Source organism: Triticum aestivum, chromosome 1B (genome assembly GCF_018294505.1).
Source record: "Triticum aestivum cultivar Chinese Spring chromosome 1B, IWGSC CS RefSeq v2.1, whole genome shotgun sequence".
Lineage (NCBI taxonomy): Eukaryota > Viridiplantae > Streptophyta > Magnoliopsida > Poales > Poaceae > Triticum > Triticum aestivum.
The window spans coordinates 91,034,753-91,046,934 of record NC_057795.1 but is presented as its reverse complement, the minus strand read 5'-3'; positions in this window follow the sequence as shown (position 1 = coordinate 91,046,934).

The window sequence follows — 12,182 nt, the reverse complement described above, 5'->3', positions numbered from 1 at the left end:
TACTACACTTGCGCCACTGTCGGCACTGTTCCTCTCGGCCTCCTCTCATGCATCCTACTACACTGGCGCCACCATCGGCGTTGTTTCTCTCGGCCTCCTCTCCTGCATCCTACTACACAGGGACTGTGGGCGTCGTTTCTCTCGGCCTCCTCTCCCATGCCCTACTAGAGTTACACTGCCATGGCACGCACGCTGCATTTCTCCTCTTCGTCCTCTGCCTCGGAGCCCTCCTCCTCGTCCTTCCTCCTGGACTTTCCCTACGGCGACGACACTAGCAACTGGTTTGATGCGCCGCCGACGGAAACGCTCACCTCCGACTCCGTGCTCATCACGTCGGACACCGCCGCGGCCACCGGCCACTGCAGTCACCGAGGCACTCTAGTGTAACTCTGTGTGTCATGTGTAGTTGTTAACTCTTAATCACTTCCAGTCTATGCAACCAAACACCGTGCCTATACATCAGCCCGGCCAACTTAGGCCACGACAAAAATTGCTTCCGTAATTCAACCAACATATATGCAGCCTACCAAACTATGTGCAGAACATAATTTTTAGCCTGCATTTGCCCAACATGTCCGAACTCATCCATAGATGCAGATACTTAAAAATACATGCACGTAACCGAACAGGCCCTATATGAATTAATATGCCCACACTCTCTTCTTCTTTCTTGCGCCTTGTGGGTTAAGTGGTATACTGTTGGAAATATGCCCTAGAGGCAATAATAAAAGCATTATTATTATATTTCCTTGTTCATGATAATTGTCTTTTATTCATGCTATAATTGTATTATCCGGAAATCGTAATACACGTGTGAATACATAGACCATAACATGTCCCTAGTGAGCCTCTAGTTGACTAGCTCGTTAGTCAACAGATAGTCATGGTTTTCTGACTATGGACATTAGATGTCATTGACAACGGGATCACATCATTAGGAGAATGATGTGATGGACAAGACCCAATCCTAAGCATAGCACAAGATCGTGTAGTTCGTTTTGCTAGAGCTTTTTCAATGTCAAGTATATCTTCCTTAGACCATGAGATCGTGTAACTCCCGGATACCGTAGGAGTGCTTTGGGTGTACCAAACGTCACAATGTAACTGGGTGACTATAAAGGTGCACTACAGGTATCTCCGAAAGTGTCTGTTGGGTTGACACGGATCGAGATTGGGATTTGTCACTCCGTATGACGGAGAGGTATCTCTGGGCCCACTCGGTAATGCATCATCATAATGAGCTCAAAGTGACCAAGTGGTTGGTGACGGGATCATGCATTACGGTACGAGTAAAGTGACTTGCCGGTAACGAGACTGAACAAGGTATTGGGATACCGACGATCGAGTCTTGGGCAAGTAACGTACCGATTGACAAAGGGAATTGTATACGGGGTTTGATCGAATCCTCGACATCGTGGTTCATCGGATGACATCATCGAGGAGCATGTGGGAGCCAACATGGGTATCCAGATCCCGCTGTTGGTTATTGACCGGAGAGTTGTCTCGGTCATGTCTGCATGTCTCCCGAACCCGTAGGGTCTACACACTTAAGGTTCGGTGACGCTAGGGTTATTAGGAAGACTTGTATGTGATTACCGAATGTTGTTCGGAGTCCCGGATGAGATCCCGGACATCACGAGGAGTTCCGGAATGGTCCGGAGGTGAAGATTTATATATGGTAAGTTGTCATACGGACACCGGAATAATTCGGGGTCATATCGGTATTGTACCGGGGCCACCGGAGGGGTTCCGGGGGTCCACCGGGAGTGGCCACCCCTCTCGGAGGGCCACATGGGCCGCAAGGGGCAGGGAGCCAGCCCCTAGAGGGCTGGGCGCGCCCCCACCTTGGGCCCATGCGCCTAGGGTTGGGGGGGAACCCTAGAGGGGGCGCCCCCCTTGCTTGGGGGGCAAGTCCCCCCTCCCTGGCCGCCGCCCCCCCTCTAGATCCCATCTAGAGGGGCCGGCCCCCTTGCCCCTTCCCCTATAAATAGAGGGGTGAGGGGAGGGCTGCTGGACACAAACCAAGGCGCAGCCCCTCCCTTCCCCAACACCTCTCCTCCTCCGTATGTGCTTGGCGAAGCCCTGTCGGAGTACTGCTGCACCAACAACACCACGCCGTCGTGCTGCCGTTGGAGCTGTCTTCCTCAACCTCTCCTTCCTCCTTGCTGGATCAAGACGGAGGAGACGTCGTCCGTATCGTACGTGTGTTGAACGTGGAGGTGCTGTCCGTTCAGCACTTGGTCATCGGTGATCTGAATCACGGCGAGTACGACTCCATCATCACCATCCCCTTGAACGCTTCCGCACTCGATATACAAGTGGTATGTAGATGCAAACTCACTCCCTTGACTCGTTCCTTAGATGAACTCATGGATGGATCTTGGTGAAACCGTAGGAAAATTTTTAATTTTCTGCAACGTTCCCCAACAGTGGCATCATGAGCTAGGTCTATGCATAGTTCTCTATTGCACGAGTAGAACACAATTTTGTTGTGGGCGTAGATCTTGTCAACTTGCTTGCCGCTACTAGTCTTATCTTGCTTCAGCGGTATTGTGGGATGAAGCGGCCTGGACCAACCTTACACGTACGCTTACGTGAGACCGGTTCCACCGACTGACATGCACTAGTTGCATAAGGTGGCTGGCGGGTATCTGTCTCTCCCACCTTAGTTGGAGCGGATTCGATGAAAAGGGTCCTTATGAAGGGTAAATAGAAGTTGACAAAATCACGTTGTGGTCATTCGTAGGTAAGAAAACGTTCTTGCTAGAACCCAATTGCAGCCACGTAAAAGATGCAACAACAATTAGAGGACGTCTAACTTGTTTTTGCAGCAATTGTCATGTGATGTGATATGGCCAGAAGTTGTGATGAATGATGAATGATATATTGTGATGTATGAGATCATGTTCTTGTAATAGGAATCACGACTTGCATGTCGATGAGTATGACAACCGGCAGGAGCCATAGGAGTTGTCTTTATTTTGTATGACCTGCGTGTCATTGAAGAACGCCATGTAAATTACTTTACTTTGTTGCTAAACGCGTTAGCCATAGAAGTAGAAGTAGTCGTTGGCGTGACAACTTCATGAAGACACGATGATGGAGATCATGGTGTCATGCCGGTGACGAAGATGATCATGGAGCCCCGAAGATGGAGATCGAAGGATCTATATGATATTGGCCATATCATGTCACTACTATATAATTGCATGTGATGTTTATTATGTTTATGCATCTTGTTTACTTAGAACGACGGTAGTAAATAAGATGATACCTTACAAAAATTTCAAGAAGTGTTCTCCCCTAACTGTGCACCGTTGCTAAAGTTCGTCGTTTCAAAGCACCACGTGATGATCGGGTGTGATAGATCCTTACGTTCACATACAACGGGTGTAAGACAGTTTTACACATGCAAAACACTTAGGGTCAACTTGACGAGCCTAGCATGTACAGACATGGCCTCGGAACACGGAGACCGAAAGGTCGAACACGAGTCGTATGGAAGATACGATCAACATGAGAATGTTCACCGACGATGACTAGTCCGTCTCACGTGATGATCGGACACGGCCTAGTCGACTCGGATCGTGTAACACTTAGATGACTAGAGGGATGTCTAATCTGAGTGGGAGTTCATTATAATAATTTGATTAGATGAACTTAATTATCATAAACTTAGTCTAAAAACCTTTGCAAATATGTCTTGTAGATCAAATGGCCAACGCTCATGTCAACATGAACTTCAACGCGTTCCTAGAGAAAACCAAGCTGAAAGATGATGGCAGCAACTATAAGGACTGGGTCCGGAACCTGAGGATCATCCTCATAGCTGCCAGGAAACAATATGTCCTAGAAGGACCGCTAGGTGATGCACCTGTCCCTGAGAACCAAGACATTATGAATGCTTGGCAGTCTCGTGCTGATGATTACTCCCTCGTTCAGTGCGGCATGCTTTACAGCTTAGAACCGGGGCTCCAAAAGCGTTTTGAGCAGCACAGAGCATATGAGATGTTCGAAGAGCTGAAACTAGTTTTCCAAGCTCATGCCCGGGTCGAGAGATATGACGTCTCCGACAAGTTCTATAGTTGTAAGATGGAGGAAAATAGTTCTGTCAGTGAGCACATACTCAAAATGTCTGGGTTGCACAACCGCATGACCCAGCTGAATATTAACCTCCCTGATGAGGCGGTCATTGACAGAATCCTTCAGTCGCTTCCACCAAGCTACAAGAGCTTTGTGATGAACTACAATATGCAGGGGATGGTGAAGACGATTCCTGAAGTATTTTCAATGCTGAAGTCAGCAGAGGTTGAGATCAAGAAAGAACATCAAGTGTTGATGGTCAATAAGACCACTAAGTTCAAGAAGGGCAAGGGCAAGAAGAACTTCAAGAAGGACGGCAAGGATGTTGCCGCGCCCGGTAAGCCAGTTACCGGGAAGAAGTCAAAGAATGGACCCAAGCCTGAGACTGAGTGCTTTTATTGCAAGGGGAAGGGTCACTAGAAGCGGAACTGCCCCAAATACTTAGCAGATAAGAAGGCCGGCAACACCAAAGGTATATTTGATATACATGTAATTGATGTGTACCTTACCAGTACTCGTAGTAACTCCTGGGTATTTGATACCGGTGCCCTTGCTCATATTTGTAACTCACAGCAGGAGCTGCGGAATAAGCGGAGACTGGCGAAGGACGAGGTGATGATGCCCGTCGGGAATGGTTCCAGGGTTGATGTGATCGCCGTCGGCACGCTACCTCTACATTTACCTACGGGATTAGTTTTGAACCTTAATAATTGTTATTTGGTGCCAAGTTTGAGCATGAACATTGTATCTGGATCTCGTTTGATACGAAATGGCTACTCATTTAAATCCGAGAATAATGGTTGTTCTATTTATATGAGAGATATGTTTTATGGTCATGCCCCTATGGTCAATGGTTTATTCTTAATGAATCTCGAGCGTAATGTTACACATATTCATAGCGTGAATACCAAAAGATGTAAAGTTGATAACGATAGTCCCACATACTTGTGGCACTGCCGCCTTGGTCACATTGGTGTCAAGCGCATGAAGAAGCTCCATGCTGATGGACTTTTGGAGTCTCTCGATTATGAATCATTTGACACATGCGAACCATGCCTCATGGGCAAGATGACCAAGACTCCGTTCTCCGGAACAATGGAGCGAGCAACCAACTTGTTGGAAATCATACATACCGATGTGTGCGGTCCAATGAGCGTTGAGGCTCGCGGAGGATATCGTTATGTTCTCACTCTCACTGATGACTTGAGTAGATATGGGTATGTCTACTTAATGAAAAACAAGTCTGAGACTTTTGAAAAGTTCAAGGAATTTCAGAATGAGGTAGAGAATCAACGTGACCGAAAGATAAAATTCCTACGATCAGATCGTGGAGGAGAATACTTAAGTCACGAATTTGGTACACACTTAAGGAAATGTGGAATCGTTTCACAACTCACGCCGCTTGGAACACCTCAGCGTAATGGTGTGTCCGAACATCGTAATCGCACTCTATTGGATATGGTGCGGTCTATGATGTCTCTTACCGATTTACCGCTATCATTCTGGGGATACGCTCTAGAGACAGCTACATTCACTTTAAATAGGGCACCGTCTAAATCCGTTGAGATGACACCGTATGAATTATGGTTTGGAAAGAAACCTAAGCTGTCATTTCTAAAAGTTTGGGGATGCGATGCTTATGTCAAGAAACTTCAACCTGAAAAGCTCGAACCCAAGTCGAAAAAATGCGTCTTCATAGGATACCCCAAGGAAACCATTGGGTATACCTTCTACTTAAGATCTGAGGGCAAGATCTTTGTTGCCAAGAACGGATGCTTTCTGGAAAAAGAATTTCTCTCGAAAGAAGTAAGTGGGAGGAAAGTAGAACTCGATGAAGTACTACCTCTCGAACGGGAAAGTAGTGCAGCTCAGGAAAATGTTCCTATGATGCCTACACCAACTGAAGAGGAAAATAATGATGATGATCAAGGTACTTCGGATCAAGTTGCTACTGAACTTCGTAGGTCCACAAGGACACGTTCCGCACCAGAGTGGTACGGCAACCCTGTCCTAGAAATCATGTTGTTAGACAACGGTGAACCTTCGAACTATGAAGAAGCGATGGCGGGCCCAGATTCCAACAAATGGCTTGAAGCCATGAAATCCGAGATAGAATCCATGTATGAAAACAAAGTATGGACTTTGACAGACTTGCCCGATGATCGGCGAGCGATAGAAAACAAATGGATCTTTAAGAAGAAGGACGCGGATGGTAATGTTACCATCTATAAAGCTCGACTTGTCGCTAAGGGTTATCGACAAGTTCAAGGGATTGACTAAGATGAGACATTCTCACCCGTAGCAAAGCTGAAGTCCGTCCGAGTCATGTTAGCAATTGCCGCATACTATGATTATGAGATATGGCAGATGGACATCAAAACGGCATTCCTTAATGGGCATCTTAAGGAAGAACTGTATATGATGCAGCCGGAAGGTTTTGTCGATCCTAAGAACACTAACAAAGTATGCAAGCTCCAGCGATCCATTTATGGGCTGGTGCAAGCATCTCGGAGTTGGAACATTCGCTTTGATGAGATGATCAAAGCGTTTGGGTTTATGCAGACTTATGGAGAAGCCTGTGTTTACAAGAAAGTGAGTGGGAGCTCTGTAGCATTTCTCATATTATATGTAGATGACATACTCTTGATGGGAAATGATATAGAACTTTTGGACAACATTAAGGCCTAGTTGAATAAGTGTTTTTCAATAAAGGACCTTGGAGAAGCTGCTTATATATTAGGCATCAAGATCTATAGAGATAGATCGAGACGCCTCATAGGTCTTTCACAAAGCACATACCTTGATAAGATTTTGAAGAAGTTCAAAATGGATCAGTCCAAGAAGGGGTTCTTGCCTGTATTGCAAGGTGTGAGATTGAGCTCGGCTCAATGCCCGACCACGGCAAAAGATAAAGAAGAGATGAGCGTCATCCCCTATGCCTCAGCCATAGGATCTATTATGTATGCCATGCTGTGTATAAACCTTGCCGTAAGTTTGGTAGGTAGGTACCAAAGTAATCCCGGCAAGGAACACTGGACAGCGGTCAAGAATATCCTAAAGTACCTGAAAAGGACGAAGGACATGTTTCTCGTTTATGGAGGTGACGAAGAGCTCATCGTAAAGGGTTACGTCGATGCTAGCTTCGACACAGATCTGGATGACTCTAAGTCACAAACCGGATACGTGTATATGTTGAATGGTGGAGCAGTAAGCTGGTGCAACTGCAAGCAGAGCGTCGTGGCGGGATCTACATGTGAAGCAGAGTACATGGCAGCCTCGGAGGCAGCGCATGAAGCAATTTGGGTGAAGGAGTTCATCACCGACCTAGGAGTCATACCCAATGCGTCGGGGCCGATCAAACTCTTCTGTGACAACACTGGAGCTATTGCCCTTGCCAAGGAGCCCAGGTTTCATAAGAAGACTAGGCACATCAAGCGTCGTTTCAACTCCATCCGTGAAAATGTTCAAGATGGAGACATAGATATTTGCAAAGTACATACGGATCTGAATGTCGCAGATCCGTTGACTAAACCTCTTTCGCGAGCAAAACATGATCAACACCAGAACTCTATGGGTGTTCGATTCATCACAATGTAACTAGATTATTGACTCTAGTGCAAGTGGGAGACTGTTGGAAATATGCCCTAGAGGCAATAATAAAAGCATTATTATTATATTTCCTTGTTCATGATAATTGTCTTTTATTCATGCTATAATTGTATTATCCGGAAATCATAATACACGTGTGAATACATAGACCATAACATGTCCCTAGTGAGCCTCTAGTTGACTAGCTCGTTGGTCAACAGATAGTCATGGTTTCCTGACTATGGACATTAGATGTCATTGACAACGGGATCACATCATTAGGAGAATGATGTGATGGACAAGACCCAATCCTAAGCATAGCACAAGATCGTGTAGTTCGTTTTGCTAGAGCTTTTTCAATGTCAAGTATCTCTTCCTTAGACCATGAGATCATGTAACTCCCGGATACCGTAGGAGTGCTTTGGGTGTACCAAATGTCACAACGTAACTAGGTGACTATAAAGGTGCACTACAGGTATCTCCGAAAGTGTCTGTTGGGTTGACACGGATCGAGACTGGGATTTGTCACTCCGTATGACGGAGAGGTATCTCGGGGCCCACTCGGTAATGCATCATCATAATGAGCTCAAAGTGACCAAGTGGTTGGTGACGGGATCATGCATTACGGTACGAGTAAAGTGACTTGCCGGTAAGGAGACTGAACAAGGTATTGGGATACCGACGATCGAGTCTCGGGCAAGTAACGTACCGATTGACAAAGGGAATTGTATACGGGGTTTGATCGAATCCTCGACATCGTGGTTCATCCGATGACATCATCGAGGAGCATGTGGGAGCCAACATGGGTATCCAGATCCCGCTGTTGGTTATTGACCGGAGAGTTGTCTCGGTCATGTCTGCATGTCTCCCGAACCCGTAGGGTCTACACACTTAAGGTTCGGTGACGCTAGGGTTATTAGGAAGACTTGTATGTGATTACCGAATGTTGTTCGGAGTCCCGGATGAGATCCCGGACGTCACGAGGTGTTCCGGAATGGTCCGGAGGTGAAGATTTATATATGGAAAGTTGTCATACGGACACCGGAATAATTCAGGGTCATATCGGTATTGTACCGGGGCCACCGAAGGGGTTCCGGGGGTCCACCAGGAGTGGCCACCCCTCTCGGAGGGCCACATGGGCCGCAAGGGGCAGGGAGCCAGCCCCTGGAGGGCTGGGCGCGCCCCCCACCTTGGGCCCATGCGCCTAGGGTTGGGGGGGAAACCCTAGAGGGGGCGCCCCCCTTGCTTGGGGGGCAAGTCCCCCCTCCCTGGCCGCCGCCCCCCCTCTAGATCCCATCTAGAGGGGCCGGCCCCCTTGCCCCTTCCCCTATAAATAGAGGGGTGAGGGGAGGGCTGCTGGACGCAAACCAAGGCGCAGCCCCTCCCCTCCCCAACACCTCTCCTCCTCCGTACGTGCTTGGTGAAGCCCTGTCGGAGTACTGCTGCACCAACAACACCACGCCGTCGTGCTGCCGTTGGAGCTGTCTTCCTCAACCTCTCCTTCCTCCTTGCTGGATCAAGACGGAGGAGACGTCGTCCGTATCGTACGTGTGTTGAACGCGGAGGTGCTGTCCGTTCATCACTTGGTCATCGGTGATCCGAATCATGGCGAGTACGACTCCATCATCACCATCCCCTTGAACGCTTCCGCACTCGATCTACAAGTGGTATGTAGATGCAAACTCACTCCCTTGACTCGTTGCTTAGATGAACTCATAGATGGATCTTGGTGAAACCGTAGGAAAAATTTTAATTTTCTGCAACGTTCCCCAACATATACTCCCTCCTTATCGTTTATAGGGCTCAACTCAAAAATCTCACCAACCAAGATAGATGATGAGTGGTGGAATAATAATGCACTCATTTTCGTCAAACAATTGTGTTTCCAATGAATTAGTTGCAATGCATGCATGTGTGACCAATAAGTAACTAGTAAGAACTTTTACATGCATTGATGGGTTTTCATTTAATCCTTGCATGCAGTGATTTAATACACCTTGATATCTGAGTGTGGGATGGAAAACCATAGAAATGGGACTTATAAAACGGAAAACAAAAGTTTTGAGATAAGCTATATAAACCGGAAAGGAGGTAGTACTATTTTTCCTCACTGTACGGTCGTATCAAACACGATCGAATCAGATTAGTCTGCATTGAATTTGAACAATGTCCAATGTGGGACAGTTTGGTGATGACCAGTGGCAGCTTCAGGAATTTGCAACCGGGTATTCATGTGTATTCATTTTGCTAAAATCACTGCTTCTTTTTTCGAAAATTGTCACTCTTTTGCCAAAATCAACACTGCTTTGTAAAAATTATGGGTATTCCATGAAGACCCAAGAATACCCCTAGCGCCGCTCCTGATGATGACGGGACACAAAAATTTCGTCTCGCCAACCTTAATTTGTTCGGTTGGGCAGTATCTTTTTCTCTCCGACAGCTGCTTTTTTCCCCTCAATATTTTTTCTGGTGTGGAAGTCTCTGACATCCGTTGACATTGCTGCGGCTAGCACCAGTGAAAGTAGCTAGGGGTATCTTTTTTTTATGCAGAAAAGTTAGATAGCACAGTAGACCAAACGTTGCTACAGTCTGACGAACACGGACGGGTGGGTACGTGTGACGTGCAATAGCGCGCGCGGTAGCGTGTGTCCCCTACCACGGATCCTAGGTACGGGCCGACAGTCCGACACCGACCTACGACGTGCGATCCAGGAGGACCACGTCGGCCGATCGATCGATCAGACGAATTACTAGCCATGGTAATGGTAATAATGGGTACTACAGTGGATGGTGGTTAACACGCACCGCCATGGCCGGCTCTGTCGGTGATGGTCCACCAATGCTTCTAGATGATTTGAAGAAAACGTTCAAATTAGTGTCGCTCTTGCTATCTGGTAAGTATTGATCTTCCGTGTATCGTCATCGATCCGTAAACGGGGCTTCCAGAACACATTGATCCATTTTGTCGCTGCCAAATGCGGGCAAGTCTCACGTCCAGAAGCAGGAAAAGTAGAGCGATTGAGAAAGCAATCGGAAGCAAATGGCAATTGGCAAGCAAGCTTACATGTGTGCATGCGTGCGTGTTCGGCTGCTGGTACGCACGTACACTCAATCGGCCAGCCAGCAAGCGAGCGGAGCGGCAATCATGGCGCGCGGTAGCTCTCTCCATTTGGAGTATTCTTGGGCGACGGGCGGATCCTTCGTGGCGAAGGAAGAGAGGAGACGGGAGGAGGCTCCCGTTACGCTCTGGTGTCGTCGTCGTGACGCCACGCCCCACGCAATGCCTCCTCGGTCGATCGGACCCACCGGACCAGGACCTGCGCCCCCCTTGATCCCCTGTGAGCGCCCCGCTGTGCGGCCGCGAGTGTGTTATGTATTCGACCGACCGAAAGTGCAAAGTGCAAAAGGCGTATCCGTAAATCAATTTATTCGAGGGGTGCAGTCATGTGTGTTTATTGACTGTATACCTTAGAGCATCTCGAACGCTGCTGATATTTAAGGGCGTGCTTGGGTTATCGTTTCCACTCAAATACCCTTGTAAAAAATATACGGACCTCCGTCGGCCGTTTCATTTCCAGCCGAAACTCCTTCGCAGCTCGGTAAATTACACCTGTAAGTTAAATACCGGTGTATTCAAATACACCCAATCCAAACACGCCCTAAAGCTCTTTTTACATACCATGATATATTTGTAGTAGCCAATTGTACATGTCAGAGATATATGAGCTGACTACAACGATTACTGTTGTTGATTTGGGAGATTGGGGGCAGAGCAAGGTCAGGAACGAGAGAGAGAAGAGGATTTTTCTGAAAAACTATGTTTCTTTCATCTCTCCAGTCTAGGTATATACATACCTATCTTACATTCCAATCCTTCTACAAATTAACTATTACATCTCAGTACTGCCAACACTCCCCCTCAAGATGGGGCAAATATATCTATGAGCCCCATCTTGTTACATAAATTTTCAAACACTGCTACATTGACCCTTTTGTTAATACATCGGCAAGCTGGTCTACAGTTTTGACAAACCCAACCTGAAGTGTCCCCTCATCTAGTTTTTCTTTGATAAAGTGTATCAATTCCTACATGCTTTGTTCTATCATGGTGAACATGATTGTTTATCAAGTTGATAGTGACCTGATGATCACAATATAGTCGAAGAGGTGCAGCTTCATATAACCTGAGTTCAACTAGTAAGGATATAAACCACATTAACTCACATAAACCTGAGGCCATCGTCCTAAACTTTGCTTCTATTGTAGACCGTGCCACTACGCTCTATTTTTACTCCTCCAACTAACCAGATTACCACCTAGAAACATACAGTAGCCTAAAGTGGACCTTCTATCGTCCAAGCACCCCACCCAATCAGCATCGGTGTAGCCTTCTATCTTCAGATGTCCATGGTTTGAGAACAAGATGCCTTCCCAAGACAACCTTTAAGATACCACAGAATCCTATTTGCTGCATTTAAATGACCAGACCTAGGGTCATGCATATATCTGCT